Source organism: Sinohyriopsis cumingii, chromosome 10, assembly GCF_028554795.1.
Source record: "Sinohyriopsis cumingii isolate HCF-2022 chromosome 10, ASM2855479v2, whole genome shotgun sequence".
NCBI lineage: Eukaryota > Metazoa > Mollusca > Bivalvia > Unionida > Unionidae > Sinohyriopsis > Sinohyriopsis cumingii.
In genome coordinates this window covers 34534317-34553332 of record NC_142970.1, presented here as the reverse complement: position 1 = coordinate 34553332, position 19016 = coordinate 34534317, and the positions used below count along the sequence as shown (strand labels likewise).

Below are 19016 nucleotides of genomic sequence, written 5' to 3'. Positions count from 1 at the left end.
TAGGGTACAGAGCAGCATACATGAAAGCTGTGTGACATTGTTTTGTGAACAGGACTAGTAAAGATTTGGCAGGACTAGTAAATTTCTCAATATACTAGTCCTTCTGGCTACAAAGAAATTTGTGTTAAATTCGAGCCCTGTAATGGGCAAATTCTTGGTCATAATTTTGGTCAAAAGGTGGACTCATAAAAAAACTACAAACAGTTACATAAATTATTTTCAAGAGGAAAGTAAGGTGATAATTAAAGAAATAGAATTGATGGGCAAAATATTAATTACTGTTAATGCAACTTAGCTATATGAATAAATGACATATAACATGGATAATTGGATAATACCTGTTGCTACTAGATTAGTAGAGCCCTTTATAAAGATGTGTGTGTGTGATTTGGATTTTTAACGTAGCTTAACAATTGTTCAGTCATATCGCTATGATGTCTGCAGTGTGAGTTTATAATGATGTCTAGCACTGGGGCATCATGCCGCAGACAAGTAGCATGATGTCCCAGCCAGGCACATTATCCTGACACCAGGCCGAACAGTCTTAACACTAACCTCTAATGCTGAGTGCCAAGCGAGTCTTTGGTATGACTCAGCCAGGAATCGAACCCACAACCTTCTGCATCTGAAGCGGATGCTCTAACCACCAGGCATAAAAGCATGTACCCTGCTAATACAGAACCGAATATTTGCTATTTCTGCACACTATTCTTTCTTTCTTTCTATCTTTTGGATGTATGAATTGCAAGGTATGTGTTTCAAAATTTTGTATATTATTTATTAAAAAAATTTAAATTACAGACATCAAATACAATTTAGTATGGTAATGATTTTACTGCAGTAGATTTTTACCTACATGAGTGTGGTCTGACTTGCATACATATTGGAATTCAGATGTATGTTCTGTACTTATACGTTTTGGTCATGGTATATTAAGATAAAACATATTGGTCTGTTGAAAGTGACTCAAAATTCTGATAGCAGTTCAAATGTTTGGATTTATTTGGACTTCATAAAAAAGAAATACATGGCTTAGCAGCTCCCTGGAGTATCTTGATAAAGTTTCGACTTTACACAACAAATCTTTTATATCTTGTTGAAGTGAAAAGATATAAATTCTCAGAGTAGGCTGCACTTATCTGACAACCTTATTACCACGCCCTCATCAACATACAAAATCTGAATTCACCTTCACCACTGGCTTTAAAGTCTAATGTGATTATTCTATGTGATATTTTCAAACCTTACAGCAACAACAATCAGTAAACCAACGTTTCAGCGATGCTGATACACTGGATGTTGCTCAATGATAAAACTATATCCAACACGATACCTTTCATAGTCCACAATATATACATAAATTTGACCTTAAAACTTACTCATTAGATTTTAGTACAATTTGTTATATAGATAGCATGTTCATTCAAAGCATATTTCAAAACGAGTTTGATTTCCTCTAGTACAAATGCCCCATAAATGTTCTATTGCAATTTGATTCCTGTGTGATACTTGTCCTCACATAAACAACAATCTAAATCCCAAAAATGGTCACCTCTATGATAAAGCACCTCATACCAAGTCAGTGTTTGATGACCTCCATCATCACATAATTACTCCATTCAAGGTATTTCCTTCATATTAGGGCTGGGATTTACAATAAAAAGGCAACCATATTAGAGGTAACACAGGAGTTAAAAACTATGTGCCAAGAACCTGATATGATACTTGGCATCATAACCTCAATAATATTTTCAGCTAACAACCAGCAAATTACTTCAGATGCAAACAATATTGATTTTTCTTCATTTCTTCCATTCACTGGGAAAAAGGGATGGTTCAATCAATATCAGTAATGACATAAGCATTTGCTGAATTCACTCAACATGTACCTTCAGTGTTCTCTATAATTATGAATGCTGTCTTCAAAATGAGGGTTGCCCAAAGACACTTAGGATCTAAAATGGAACATGTTGAAAACAATTTTACTTAATGAGCTCTTAACATATGCATGCAAATTCATCTGATGCAACAGTGCATGTTAGCATTTTTTTGAAAGTATATGTAATCTGCTAGTACAGTTATAAATCAAGAAAATATAGCCTTTTTTTTCAATACAAAACTGAAAATTTTATAAAATGGTCATTAAAACTTTGTTACCTGTGATAAGTATGTATTATGAGGGCCAAGGTGTCACAACTTGCATAGCAAAGAATATGTTTCAAGATGAAACCATCCCAATTTTTATTTACACAGAATTTCATATTCTGAATCAAATTATTTCAAAATAATAAGTGATATCATAAATGTCCTTTTTAACTCTTGAAACCTGCCATTAATTTATTCAATCTGTACAAAATACACGAGTACAAGAAAAAACAAATTGTGAAGCTTGTCACTATCAATAATACTTTCGGATTAAATGATGCTTGCAACATAAATGAACAACAACAAAATAATAAAATGTAAAAAAAATCATTAAAAACACTAAGAACTTTACTTCTGAGATAATCAACTAAATAAGTGTGGTATGGCTGCTTTGTCTCAAAGAAGGCTCATATTTTGGTTCTGTAGCAATCAACAACAAAAAATGTAATAAAGTGAAGAAACTGAAACTGGAAAAAGCCTGCAAATTAAAAAGCTAACTTGTCTTCTTCTTTTTATTATAATACAATACTATTTTTAATATAAATGCTAAATTTAAATATAATTATTAATCTAATTAAAGGTGAATACATTCCAAAATAAGAGTTCTTGATACCAGATGTTGGCTGATTGGCTGCTATGGATTTAATGCCTTTTTTCAACATGATAGGAAACAATGGCAATTATCTGTGATGGGGGAAGAACATGGTAACCACTGAGACATGGGAAACTACTGGCAAGCTTTCTCACATACCCAAAATGACCTAGCCCAAGACTCCAACCCGTGTGATGAGATGTCTGATCTGTCAAGGCAAGCACCGTAAACCACATGGCCACCAGGGGCCCAGGTTCTTGATACCAGTAACTGGACTGTAGGTATAGTCTATTTCAACATAAAACATGTAAGACTGTCAAGCAGGTTGTATGTATGTATGGGGTTTAGGAAAATGTAACCTAAATTTACCTTTCCCATATCTTTGATGGATACTAAATGAAAGAAACGTTTCTTGCTATGTGTTGGACATCCATGTATGCCATCAAATGTTTTTTTTATACATCTGTTACACTAGACTGAGCCACTTTTTTACAAATATTTTAAAGTTTAAAAATACTCAAAGAGTGCACATAAAAGAACTTTTCAATCAAACCACTGTTTCATGAATAAAAGTTCTGGAAAGGGGCTGGTGCTCAACTGACCAGAAAGGATCTCCAGAAATCCAGAGTCTTGAAACCATTCCTGAAAGTCTTAAGCAACGAGTTACAAATAAGCAACTGTGGCAATCACACTGGATGTAAGATATCCTAATGGCATGATTTTCATATAGGACACTGGACAGCATTAGAAGACTTTTAATCAAAACCCTATGTTGATATGACCATCCATTCAGGAGAATCAATGGCAAGTTCTTCACTATGTGCACTGTGTCATCATATTTTGAATCAGACCATTTTCACTCAGAACCAACTTGATATTATAGTCTTCTGCTGAAAGCCCCATGTCATTATGACTTTCCATTTAGAAGCAGTAGCAGAAACAAAATTTTCAGTATGACAGCCATGGTGGTCTCAGTGGGTCATAATGCATCTTCTCCTGAAACCTAATGTGGATGTGGTTTTTCACATAGAAGGAATAACAATGATACAATTTTCAAGATGGCTACTGTGCTGGCCATATTTGGCATCAAACTTGTGCTTTTAACTAAAAAATGGGACAATTTTAATGTGTTTCTCATGCACAAAAAGCACCATATTTCATCTAGAATTGTTTAAAAAGAACAATACACACTGTGTATGCACTAAAAACAATGTATGATGTGGCCTTGAAACTCACCTGGATGTATAGTGTCGTACATAAAAAGTATGAAATGGAAGATAGAGGAAATGATATCCTCAACAACAGGCAGGGCCAATTGTTATTTTCCTTGCAACACAAGGACTTACCCATTACCCTTGCAGTGTTTATATATATATATATATATATATATATATATATATATATATATATATATATATATATACACACACACACACATATATATATATATGGGGGCCCCGAGTGGCCGAGTGGTCTAAAGCGCTCTTCGTTACGGATCACTGCCATCTCACCTCTGTCTGCGGCGGTTCGAGTCTAAGATTCAGCCAATGTGGGCATGTGAGAAAGCCTGCCAGTAGCTTCTCGTGGGTCGGTGGTTCTTTCCGGGGTTTTCCGGGTTCTTCCTCCACCATTAATACTGGCCGCCATGTATAGCCTATCGTGCTGAAAAATGGCGTTAAACCCCACAACAACAACAACAACAACAATATATATATATGGATGGAACATGTGTCCACCTAAAAGATGAAACACAAGGTAGATCAGAAACCCTACCAATAACTAAGTTGACAGTTTTAACACTGAGACTACCGTAATTAAAAACTGCAGAAGATATCGTAATTGTTGTTACTGCTATAGGCATAATTTCTTTTGTTATAGTTTTCAGATATCCACACAGTATGGCATCTGTGAAAAGATGACATGATATCTACCTTCTGCGCATGACCATGTGACATAGAGAACGGTGCAGAGTGGTGTGCAAACGTTATTCTGACATTTCTCCACTCTATGGGAGAATGTAGTCACATCAAATGGACAGTGAGTTTTTGGCACAAAAATAGGTTAGATACCCTTGTAAGCTGCTCGTGTCATTTTACTCTAGCTAATTTGTTTTGTTTTAAAATAAATATTACTTACATATATGTATAATGTCTCTGGAAATATACACTATCTCATGTCTGTAAATTAGCTTATCTGAAGCTAGTACAAATATTAATACCTCTACTTCATTTGTCAAATGTTTTTACCTCACCTAAAGTATGCACATTACATTCTTTTATCCTGAAATATTTAGAATTTGGTTTGTTCTAGTGGCAGTTTATTTGAATAATTTTATGTACTGCGTAAGTAATTACCATATACCAGACAGTCACCTGGGTACTACTAACAATTACACTGTATTTACCATGTATACTGGTACATGATAAAATATTTTTCCTGTCCCAGACTTTAAGGTTAATTCTTTTTCATCGAAGTCGTATGTTCAAAGACTTAAGAAATTAAATAAATTTGTGTTGAATTTGTGATGCCCCAAATGAAATACATTTGTGTTGAATTTGCGATGCCTCCAACTGCATTTTGCAATTAAATAGATAAACAAAATGTTTATTTGTTAATAAAATGAAAGAAAAATAACCTTGTATGTTATTACTTATTCCATTTTTTTTTCAATCATGAGCTTTAAAGAAAATACATATTCATGAACTCCATAAATGTAGTGAGTGTATCCATGATACTGTATGTCAGGTAACACAAGACGCATTGTTCACTGATGTGCATATAGAGAAACAATGTTTGGGTGCGCTCAAAGTTTTGAATACAGTATAGGACTGAAAACTGGATCCAAGAAAATTGCAAATGAGAGTGCAAGAGAGGGAAATATCAACTGATTGCTTGACGGCACTTGCCATTCAAGCAAGACATGGTGGAAAGTGCAAAACAACCAAGATTGTACTATATCCTGATTAACTATATGACAGTATCTTTTAAATGTAAATCATTATTTGAAAATACATTCACTGTGAGAGCAAATCTTCTCACTAGCATGGGTTATAAAAAGTATTATTAAAGCAGGTTATTGCTGTGTATACTATTTTCCCTATAAACTCCAATGCCTGCTTGCATCAACTAAGATTACAAACGGATAGCAGAAAGAAGCCTAGTTAGTGAATAAACACAACTGGCAGCAAGCAATAAACTCAATGTTTGAACTTGCCAGCAGGATATGTTACAAAGATTATTTTATTATAAAGCAAGCCATCCTTGGAAAGCTGACATTAGATCCTTTTAAAGTCTGCCATTTATTTTCCTATACAAAGTCTCCTGGTATAGGGAAGCCAAGTTTGGTTCCTTTTTACCAGTATTCATGATAATTTTGAAAATAAACTGAACAATGGAATAGTTTTTAAAGCAACACAATCTAGTGCTTCATGTACAGACATCAATGACCGAATGTCTCCCAGAAGATTTAAAGGAGAGAAAAAAAATCATTTGATGAATTTGTGAAGGCCAGAAGAGAAGATGATTTCACTGACAATATGATCATTAAGCTGGATGAAACTCAAGTGAATTTGATCTCATTCCTGGATGGACTACTGATAAAAATGATCAAAAATGGGAGAATTCGCACGACTGGTGCAGAATTTTTTTTTTATTTAGTACTTGAAATTTCTGCTTCTGGATGTGTTGCCTCCAACGAAATTCTTTCACAGCCTGAGGAAGCTAAAAAACATTCATGCACTGAAAGGATGGATTGAACAAAAGGGCTGGGATGATGAGCATTTATGTTCTGCATTATTTTATGTATATTGCACAACAGATCTCTGTAATGTAATTCTTTCTTAAAATGTACCTTCACACAGTGAATAATTCTCCCCTAAAACAATGAATGCACAAAAAAACACCAGTATGCGATCCTGGTTCTTCTGCATGATAAACTGACATATTTCCTCTAGACTACAGTGATTCATACATTGAATGATGACATTTTATTGCTTATGTACTATGACTGTCTGTTAAAAACAAAATTGTGGACTGTAAAAGTAACATTTAATTATCCATTTTATTCGGCTTATTTTGGTAGAAAAGTGAAAATGACTTCACCCTGTAATTTTTGGGATGCACAAAGACTTTGGTTTATGACTTTTGAGATGCTCCCTCACCGTAGTCCGTCTGCTCTGACAGTGTTGTGTTGTAACCCAAGGCAAAATGTAGTTATGCTATGTTGATACCAATTACACTGACAAACTATTGCAGATCCACAGACGTGTTTCGATGGCTAACTGACCATTAACCCTTTCCTGAGCAAGGTATCAAGATATCACTGCTCAATTTCCTTCTGCACAGTACTATTTGATGATGAAAATATACAAAATTCTTTTCAAAATTTAAACATCAATATGTAAATAATAGGGAATTTTTAAAGAATATAATCAGTGAAGAGCACTAATCAAATTTTTTTTAATGAAGATTTTAACTGCCGTGTTTGCAATATCTCCTTTAAAAAATCAGCCTGAAACCATAAGTGAACATTTAATGGCGAACAGTTTCTATGAAATACCACTTTATTAGATTGTCTGCTTTCTTAAATAATTGGGTAAAATGATTAGAGAAAATATATAAATTCAATGAAAGCAAAGTCTAAATTTTATGTGATAGAAGATTCATCCCAAATGTTTAATCATGAAAGTCAGAATCAAGTGAAACAAAAGTTATGTTGTGGAATTAGACCTAACACTCTTAAGGTCACGGTTGTTTACTGACATCATTCATTTTTGTGAAAATACAAAACAGATATTAAAATAAATACTATTTAGCCAATGCATATAGTTACTACTGCAGACTGCATAGGCAAATAATAAAACCACAGATCTGCAGTCCTATCAATGGATTTATGTAACGAAGCTAAAAAGTGAGTGGTCATATTAAGAAAATCCCTCTTTCTAATAGATGCACAATGGCATGATACATGTTGTTGACTGTGTCAATACAGTTGGAAAGAAGGATGCAGTTAGGTCACATATCAACTTTATGCTTCCATGTGTTGCCTATGAATAGTTATGGTAATGTTTTATCAAAAACATAATGTTTTATCAGCAAGAATGAAATTATGATCCACAGTATGGCATGGATCTCACTTGTGCATTTGCCCCTATGCACATGTTAAAGGAATTTGAAGAAAAAAAACATTTTGACTGCAATTTTATACAAAAGTGGTAGTTTACTAAGCATTTTACCAACTCACAATGTCAAGACTAATCTTGTTACTCCTATCAGTTAAATTATAGTTTCTGCTGTGATCTTTTAAAGTCATATGGCTAAAATTCATTGCATGTATCTCAGTTCAAACACACAAGTATGAATATACAATTGGTATGAATATAATAATTCTATAAATATACATGTGTTGATAATAAACATACAACACAGATTTTTCAACTTCAAGATAAAGTATTGCTTAAAACTAATGTTAAATGCATACTGAGCAAGGTTAAAATAAGAGAAAGAAAACACACACACACACACACACATATATATATACACACACACATTGTGTTTCTTGTTTAACTCAAACTTCTGCCTGTTTAGCTCCCACTTTTCCCTGTCCCTGAATTTCAAATCTAGCTGAATCCTTCAGGCATTATTTCAATAAACAGTGTTGTTTTTATAGATTTGATTCTGCACAACTTTAAATGGCAATTACTCACTTTATTTGGATACTCATACATCTATATTCCTTTGGAAGGTCATTACTTACACACCCCAAAAAGCATATATGGCAAATTCAATGTTGAAGTACATTTTTGGACAAGATCAACCTAAAGGTATGATCCAGTACAATCTGAATTGAATGTTGCATGCTGTGATTTCACAATGAAAGCTATGCATGTTGATAAACAAATTCATAGTAGCCTAACTTGAGACAACAAGACTCGATATAGCCTTTTCTTGACCTAGTTTAGTACCTAACCACCATCAGTACTGAGCAAATTTTTTTTAAAACCACTAGTCCAGGACAAGTGGTTTCAGAAAATTCACTAGTCCCACCATTCTCTTCACTAGTCCCACCTTACTTTTCACTGGTCCCAAAATGGTAATCATTTGCCGAGATTTGATGAGACGTATGTACTTAATCCACAGAAGAAAAATAGAACGAAATAATATACAACATAATTATTTCTTACAAGAATTTAATTTTTCAAAAACATTGGTTGTTATACATTTGGCTTCTTCAGGTTCATGTATATATGATTTAGCTGATGGATTTGAAAATATGTCCATGTCTGCCACCTGCACCAGCACAAAGCCAGCAGTTGACAGCTGTGTCTGGGTTAAAATCCTCAAGCTCTGGTCCATTTGCAGAAATGTTCATTACCATTTGTAAACTCTTTTGGTTTAAGGAATTCCTTAAAGAAGTCTTGATTAAGTTCATTAAACTAAATCCTCGTTCACACTCAGAAATATCTACTGCACACTCAGTATCTGTCTTATGTTTTATCCCTCCATTTTCAAATAAATTTAATTTCTCCAAATCGCGATATTACCTACCTTGCGAAAATAATTTAGCAAACTCATTTTATCCACAAAGTAACTATCAGCTTCTTGACAACTACTTATAAAGTGATCATAACATCAGTTTTCTCTTTTCAATACAAACTGAAAACAGCTCAGTAATTAGTGTAATTGTTTCGCTTCAAACACAATATCGCATGTGGAAGTTAATCGTCTGTATAATCAATTATAAATTAAAGAATCATTACTGTCATTTAATCAGTTCATAAAGGAAACCAACACTGATATCGGTAAAGTACATTTCATTAATTTCATTAAGCTGACTAGCTGGATTAAAATCATAGTGAGCCGCTCGTTATGATCTAGATTGAGTAAACTCATTGCAATAAAACCTCTTACAACACTGCTAATTGATCATACTGGCTTTCTTTTGTTTGACTTGTTTTGATTTGCCGATAATTTGGTCGCTTGGCCCAATATGCAGTCAAGCGGTAACAAGATGTAAATGTATAAATGAAGAGGAGTAGAATCAAGTATTCAGTACGCCTGGAGGGCATGATTGGCCAAATAAAGGTAGATATAGTGATTAAAGCACGAAAAGAAGGAACTAGCCCGACTTTTTTAAAAAGCACTTGTCCCGGCCTAGCGACTTGGCAAATTTTACTTGTTCGACTTCAAAAATGATTAGTCCGGGACGTCGGGCTATGGGATTTGTTCAGCCCTGACCATGGTCTTACAATGTATGACATTGACCCTGATACTGATTTACTGCCTAAATAACTATGTTGTTTAGTGTGTTCCCTGGTCGACCAAGAGGGGAATGAGAGATCCAATTTTCAGGAATATCTCACACACTTGGCAGCCCATAACAGTGCTTTTCTGCAAACTAAAGTCATATTGTTTTAGTCTGGCTTTATTTACTATGTTGTCTTTTCTCTAATAAAATTCAAATTCTGACAGAAGCAAATGGACATGTTTTCAAGTTGGCTGGCCTACATTCCATTTGGCTGGAATGCAATGGAAGCTGGGTATACCGAAATCAGCTAAAAGAATGATAAGTATTCTTAAAAAAACGAAGCTACATATATCAAAATACTCTCTTCAATATTAGTATACTTTAATTCATTTCATTAAATAAATATACCTCAACTTACTCTGAGTTTGGCATTCCCCACTTCCATCGCATTCCAGTATGAAATGTAGGTCAACATAACATGTCCATTTGTCAGAACTGTAATATATTAGAAAAAGGGCATCAAAGTATGAAAAGCCCAACAGTCAAGGCATCAGCTGTATGACTTTTACTACAACAGAGTTTACTTAATTTGGGCTTCACCGCTCCAGAGGCTTATCATATGTTAGAGTGTCCATCTCAGATGCGGGTGATATGGGTTCGAACCCCTGCCGAGTCATGACAAAGACTTATAAAAATTATACTTGCAGCTGCCTCGCTAGTAATCTTACAATGTAATACCTCAGAACTGATAATCAAATAACATGATACATCTTACATTAATGGACTACCACGCTAGGCTCTCAGCATTAAGAGTTAGTGTTAGGACTGGTCAGTCTTGCATCAGAACAATGTGACTGGATGGGACATCATGCTACATGTCTGCGGCATGATACCCCAGTGCTAGACATCACTATAAACTGCCACATTACAGACTTCGTTGTGATATGACTGAAAAACTGTTAAAGCTACATTAAAAATCTGAATCACACTATTACATTACGGCAGTGTTTCTCAAACGTTTTTGTCTCGCGGCGCACCAAAAAGATCTAAAAATTTTCACGGCACACCTGAAAAGATTTAACAATTTTTGTTGTTGTTGTTGTTGTTGTAGGGTTTAACGCCACTTTTCAGCACAAGATAGGCCATATATGGCGGCCAGTATTAATGGTGGAGGAAGAACCCGGAAAAACCCCGGAAAGAACCACCGACCCACCAGAAGCTACTGGCAAGCTTTCTCACATAACCACATTAGCCGAATCCGAGACTCGAACCGACGCGGACAGAGGTGAGATGGCAGAACAATTTTTGTGGTGAAGAACTTATTTATTTTTACATATATATTTATTTTTAATTTAATGTGAAGGATGTGCCTGCTTTCGAGAGCAAATCAGACTGGCAGAGTTTGCATTTTTATATATGTTACTTTTTTAACTTTATGTAGGGACGGCAAAGGGTAGGGGAGGTAACCAAAGGAGACATACCAAAATATGTACGGAACTTTTCGGTATGGAAATGTGTGAAAATCCGAATGGGTGGGTACACTCTACGGCAATTTTACTAACGGCCACATATTTTCATGATTCCGAAAGGTGCCGAATATTTTCTAAAGTCTCTGAAGCATGCGTAATGACACTTTTTTCTAAAAAGCGCGCAGTGCGGATAATACAAATGACCGTAGAAGAGAAGAAATATTAATGAAAATAATTTATGGGCCGATTACGCAGTTCTATTCAAGATATTAATAAATAATTTTCATTTCTTATACTGAATAGAGACAAAACTGCTGCAATCGTCCACGTAATGAAGTGCAATTATTCATTTTTGTATGACCCTGTTCGATGTAATTGTTCAGCCTCGTTTTCATTTCACCATGTATATGGATCGATGTGAAGATGCAAATATTAGAAGCTGAAAATCACTGTACACAAAATATGATAGTCAGTTATTTTATCAATAATAATGAATAAAGAATTGATTTAGAACAATTAGTTTTTTGTTTATCTTCTGTTGAACTGTTTTATTCGGCCTGCTTTAAATATATAAGAAGGTCACTCACACGTCAATTCGTGCCAATTAGTAGCATTAATTTGTCTTCTTCAATTTTAATCCGGGATAAATTATCTTGGTAGTAAGCAAAATTGTGTTTCATAGTTATTACTTATCAGACATTTAACAAATCTTGTACGGAGTTTCTTTTATTTTTTTGTGTTTTGCATGCTGGTGTATGTATATCCTTGATGATGGAGTCCAATAAAGACATTAGAACTTTAAATGTTCGGACAGCTATTGACATCTTTTATAAAAGTACATCAGAGACAACTGATGAACATTATTTAATAAACAAATTTGCAGAAATAGCTAACCTTGATCCATCATCTATTAATAAACAAGCTCTAACTGCAAAGCTGTATCGATACAAGAATAAACTTAAAGGGAAGCGAGGGTTGGCAAAGAATGAATTTGAAAATGAAGCATTTTCAGTTCCAGTTAACACTGTGACAGCACCTAAAGTTACAAGTGGAAAACTTTATGAAGAGGAACTTTCATCTTGCAAGCAAGCATGTATAAGTTTAGCAACTGAATTGTCACAGTTCAAACAACAGTCAGAACAACAAACAGAGTCATTGAAGGAACAAAAAACTGTTGAAATTAGAGAGACTATAGAAAAACATCAGCATGAGATTTTAAGTCTTAAAAGATCTCATTCTCAAGAATTAAAAACTCAATCAAAGAAATTCAAATCAAAGACCCTGCAACTATCCTCTCGAATGAAAAAGTTAATAAATGATAAAGAAAAAATGCTTCAGAAATTCAATTTCATTGCTAAAGAGAAACGAGATGCTCGTTATGAAAACACTCTACTGAGGAGAACCCTATCACGATATGCCATTAAGAGAGCTTCTGTTGCAAACAACAGAGCATTGCAAAAAACAATAATTCGCCAGAAGCAAAAGCTTTCAATGTTGAAAACTGACAATGAAAATTTAAGGCTCAGCAACATCAGATTAACTATTCAGTTACAACATGAGCAAGAGAACGTGAAAATGTTAAATGAAAAGTTGACAGCATCAAAAAGTGCAAGTGATATTGAAAGTAAAGAGAATAGTCAGCTGAAGAAAGACTTGCAAAACATAACAGAGGACAGAGATTATTTGCAAGCTCTTCTACAAGATAATGCTGTAATTGACCTATATGATCCTGTAACGAAATGTTACACACCCAATACAAGACAATGCATTATGAACATTACCAGTTATAATGTTGCATCAGCTAATGTAGGTCCAGTAATAACAGAAGTTTTAAAGCTTGCTAACAGAACTCCTAATGAAGTTCCATCGAGGAGAACTGTGGATAATATAATAGCTGAAAAACTTGCTATTGGACAAAAGCAGCTTGGAGCTACTGTTGGTACAGCACAAAATACATGCTTGTATGGTGATGAAACAAGAAAATTTGGGCAGACGTACCAAACATTTTTGTTAAGTGATGAAAACAAAAATTTGTATTTTTTGGGTCTGAGAGATATGTCTGACAAATCAGCCAGAACTACACTGGATATTTTTAGGAACATATTAGATGACATTTCTGATATGTGTGAATCTTACAGAATCAATAATAATACATCCCTTGGGAATAGTATTCTATGCAACATAAGAGATTTTATGTCTGACAGAGCCCAAACAAATTTAGCTTTTACAGAAATGTTAGAGCAATATAGGAGAGATGTCATGCTTACGTTTTCAAGTAATTGGAATGACATGACAGAGGGCGAACAGACAGCCACAGTTAAAGTTAATAATTTTTTCTGTGGACTACATTTACTTGTAAATTTTGCTGAATGCCTTTCTCCTATTCTCTCCCTGTTTGAGAAAATAGAGGAGCAGGATACATCTTCATCAGACACTTTAGATGAGGAAGAGACATCATCTGGTGAACTGTTTAGCTCTGATGCTAAAACAATCTCTTTTCTACGTTTCTGTGGAAAATGCTTTGCTCGTGGTGTGGACGAGAAAAGTGGTTGCTATAGTGCATTTAGAACATTTTGTCAGTCTCAAAATGAGAAGAGCATGTTTGTTAATTTTCGAGGAAATAGATTTAATGTTATATTTTTAATGGGTCAAATAGCCTTTTACCACCATCAGAGGATCAAGCAGTTTTTTGAAACGGTACATGGAACAAGTAACAGACTTCAAAAACTGACGTTATCGCTTGTGAACAAGCCATACATAATTGCCAGCTGTAAGGTTCTGGGGCTCATATCAAAGTTAATAACAGCCCCTTTATGGAGATTGATTGAAAGTAATGTTCATGTTTTAGACATGAATAACAGTTATCATGCACTGCTAGCCTTCTTTGACAGAGCTAGTCAAGAATCTACAGATTTCATTAATGGTAATGACCACCCATTTGAAAGTAGTCTAATTGAAAAAGACGAAATTTATGCCAAACTTGTTCAGCCCTGTGATGGCATTGATGACAGTGCATGTGCTCTTGCACAAATGGCTTTCAAAGGACTTGGAAGTGTTCTCAGAAAGGCCATGAAAGAACAGCTGCCTGGTGGAAGTTACTTTCAGCCAACAGACGCAATCAGAGAACAAACCCAGTCAGTTATACCACATAACAAAGTTCCTGAGCGTGTTTTTGGAATACTTGACTTCTTTCTCCGTTACAGACCAAATGCCACCACTATCTCTAACGAGGCCTTTCTTATGTTTGTATTCAATAAAACGTCAGAATGGCTGGAGTCACTTCCAATAACGGAAAAAGATAAATTGCTATCGGAATGTAGAAAAGAAGGTAGACAAATACAAGCCAAATATAAAGAAAGACTGAAAGAAATTGAGGCAAAACGAAGAGAGAGTTTGCAAAATAAACAACTTGCCCTAGAAAAGAAACAAAAAAGAGCACTGCAAGTAAAATCCAAGCACACAAATGCAATCCTTTATTATGGATTGTGGCAAAGACCAGATGATGTTGAGAACATCCTTGCAGAGCTAAAAATTACAGAGAAAAGAAAGGCGCTAACATCACAAATACGATTCAGGCAGAGAGTCTTAAAACAGACTGTAAAAGATAAACAACTGTACAAAATGAGCGAAAAGGGTAAGGCATACTCAGTAGAAAAACTGAAAAATAACCTAATTCAGTTAATTAAAGATGCCGCAGATAGCCCAAGTGAGGAATCGCCTGTACGTGAAATTCCATTACTTGTTGGAAAGAAGGTTATTCATACCTTCAATGAGGGCAAGTGGCCTGGGCGTGTATTGAGTGTAGTAGCGGGATTTCCTGAATTTTACAACATTGTATATGATTGTGATTTGCAGGATAAAAGTTCCCCAAATGCCATCTACACTTACACTCTCAAAGAGGATTACAGAAACGGTAATCTGGAAATTGTTCCAGAGGCGTAGTGTAATTACAGCTGTTACTGTTCCTGTTACAGTTATGCTTGTTCTTTCACAACAGAATGGCCAAGTTATCAGTTGTTGTTGTTGTTGTTGTTTTGGGGCTTAACGCCATTTTTCAGCACACGATAGGCTATACATGGCGGCCAGTATTAATGGTGGAGGAAGAACCCGGGAAAACCCCGGAAAGAACCACCGACCCACGAGAAGCTACTGGCAAGCTTTCTCACATACCCACATTGGCTGAATCCTAGACTCGAACCGCCGCAGACAGAGGTGAGATGGCAGTGATCCGTAACGGAGAGCGCTTTAGACCACTCGGCCACTCGGGGCCCCCCAAGTTATCAGTGAAGTGGAATTACTTTTATAAACGTTTATTGTTTAAAAGTTTTATGAATTTTGTTATTATGGTTTTAAGTCAAGTCCTTGACATAATTCCTAGCTGAGCTTAATATTTTATGACAAACTAGGTTTTATTCAGCTTTAGGAAGATTCACTTCATGCAGTAGATAAGAAACATTCAATTTAGATATTTAGAAGTTGATAATTTATATTGTCGCTATATTTTCCAAGTAAAATGCAACAATTTATTAAATTGTATCAGTGCAGTCATTTAGTTCATATTCTTGCATTGTGTTGAGACTTCTATCTTTCTTTTGGAATACATCAATTCAAGTTTTGCTCTTAGGTTTATAGAGTGAATTATAATTATAATTGTAAGTAAGGATGAATAAATGCTTTTTACACTTATTTTTAGTAGTTTGCAATGAAAGCAATTGTATATTTTTTAGTCTTTTACTCATATTGTAAGAAGCGAGTTATCTTTTCCTTTTTGCACTTCAAAAATTATGTGTACGTCATTTTGTACGTAAAAACACCACACTGATATGATCTATACGAACAGGAAAACAACATTTAAATGGGCTATACTCATCAGTTCATAATTTAAACTTATCAGTAAGACGACCAGTTTAAATTTATAATGTATACAAATTTTTTTTTAAATAGTGTCCTTCTGACGTTTTTCTGTAATTTGAGTACGTAAAAATGTCGGAGGGTACCGGTATAAAAAACGACATAACTCAATCAATTTTACAGATATTCTTTTCAAATGAACTTTATTATTCATCTCAAAGATGCTATTACCATAACATCTGTTTTCAAGCTGCTTATAACAAACTGTTAAAAAACCATTGCCGTCCCTACTTTATGACATTGATTTACCATTTAATTTTTCAATATGTTCAAGGTTTCAAAACGCTAGCAATTTTAAATATTTTTCAAAACTCCTACGGCACACCTGCAAATCTCTCTCGGCACACTAGTGTGCCGCGGCGCACAGTTTGAGAATCACTGCATTATGGCATAGTTCAGTATCACCTTGTCATGTAATTGTGGTTATACTATTACATTACAGATATTACAGGAAAAGCATGGGGTGAGTGGGGGGAGGAGGGGCGGGGCTGGAACACCAAAACTTTTGTGAGGGTATCACAACCAAAATTTTAATTACTTTGAAGGCACTACTATAAACTGCATCACTGCAGACACAAGCGAAATAACTGAAAAATTCCATATCACACACACACACACACACACACACAATTCGTAATATTTTGGACTCGTCATTGACAGATCGCCGTATAGTCTTTTCTATTTTGGGCCATACGAATAGACATTTTTAAAATACATACAGAGTACCAATTAGTCCTACAATATAAGACGTCCACCCTACATAAATGACCAGTGTGAACATGAACTTAACGAGTCATTAACTTGAAGTTCGTGATCAAAATGTACCAATCAGAACCTTAATATATTTTACAATATGAAAACAACTATTTCATGTCCAACACGACGAGTTCAAGAGTTCACTTACCAATAACCAAAGGAAAACGTATAAATGGCATTATGGCCCCAAACTAAGAATGTTACAAACCTGGATTGAAACAGCAAGGTGGAGTCTCTCACCAACTTCCGGCTATAACAGGTTTCTTCGGATTGCTTTGGACTTTTTCTGTACAACCTAACTGTGCAACAAGTTTCACTTGGCGAATCATTACACCAAACATAAAGGTTGCTGATGCGTTGTCGGTATAAAACTGAAGGGATTGTTCCTCTTGAAAGTAAAACATGTTTCGGAGTAATATTGTTTTTAAGTAATTTACTCTGAGTTAAACTGCCGTCGCATAAATACCACTAACTACAAACAGTATAAACCTGGTGTGAAACCAGACCATGCTCTTTCGGAATCAAGATCATTAAGATTGATTTAAAATTGCCATAAATTAAAACAACAATTCAACATTAACTGTAATGTTTATGGGTTTTTTTTACCGACATCAAATAAAACAAATGAGGCATTGTAAGAAACATTATTAACTAAACACGTCAAAATACATAAATACATATTGAACAAAACAGACAATGCGTGATAAATTTCAGTGAGATAAAGTAAATTTAGTTTATAGATAAATGTTAAACATACAGTTAAGGTCACAATTAAAATGTAAAATAAATTCAGAAACACCAAATTAAGACCAAAAAGTATGCTGCGATGCAGCTTATGCCTTAAAAAAAGATGAAGGAGCTAACAGCAGGGCATTTGATTAGTACATAAAACAAGGACAGACAAACAACAAACACTAAAACGAACATTAGCTATTATCATGGCAATGTGTCTGTGTATTGTTTAGATATATTATACTTACAGTTTTTTTTTTACAATCCAATAGAGAATTAAAGATCACAATGAATTAAGATTATATTACTTTATTTGTAAGTTGCCATCTACTTGTTTAATTTTTTGTTTGTTTTACTTTTCTTTTTCTTTTTTGTTTTTTTTGTGTCTTTTTGGCGGGTTTTTTTGTTGTTGTTTTTTTTTTTGTTTTTGTTTTTGTTGTTGTTGTTGTTTTTTCCATAAGTAAATGTTACAAGATGAGAATAAAACGCACAAAATATAATTTCTTAATAGATTCTACTCGTTATGAATATCTGCAATATGATACAAGAATAAGTCAATAAAAATAAATTGTATGGTTTTAACGCTACATTTAAACAAATGATAGGCTTAGAATGTGGTGGGATAGTGAATGATTTTGGGCATTGATATATGTTTCTACACACAATGATTTTATTATTTTTGCCGTGTTCGTCAAAGAGAGTGCATGCGCTATGGGGAATGCACAATACTAAAAGGAATAAATATGCAAACAACAAACAAATATTAACACGCTACAATACAAGTGTCAGCGAGTCACGGCTAGTGCCGCATTAAACCAAGTGGAGGTCATTAGGCCCTTAGGCAGTCGAAATCTTGGTGGTCCCCTCTCAAATTATCTCCTAATACGTTTTATCAATATTATTTTGATCCGTTGTCGCGGGGCCCCTAGGCCGGTGCCTACTCTGCTTATTTGGTAATCCTGCACTGGTCACGGCTATAGTTGCTATGGATGATATCGATATGTTAAGTATGACCGAATGTGAACTGCTTACTAATGGCACCAAGTAAAGAAAAACGCGAAGGGCGTCCTTAGTAAGTTTTATTTCGTAAAACTTTGAAAGCTTACTAGTGGTTCTGATTTTGATATCTGAGACAGGCAGCTCTGTCTTTACCCCACGATTGTGC

At 34.7% G+C, this 19016-nt stretch overlaps 1 protein-coding gene across 4 annotated transcripts in view; it reads right to left on the bottom strand.

Annotated features, from left to right (window-relative positions):
• The window catches only part of LOC149789863 (mitogen-activated protein kinase kinase kinase 13-like), a 245253-nt gene extending 227874 nt beyond the window's left edge, over window positions 1-17379 (bottom strand). Inside the window, exons 1-2 of one of the 4 annotated variants that reach the window (XM_089971847.1) lie at window positions 17328-17370; window positions 10402-10478 (exon numbers count right to left, since the gene is read on the bottom strand). The gene's annotated coding sequence lies outside the window, so the exon portion shown is untranslated. Of the gene's footprint in view, window positions 1-10401; window positions 10479-17267 lie in introns of all 4 variants that reach the window. The other 3 variants (XM_089971849.1, XM_089971848.1, XM_089971850.1) reach the window with 3 other exon arrangements.
• Window positions 17380-19016: the final 1637 nt, after the last annotated feature.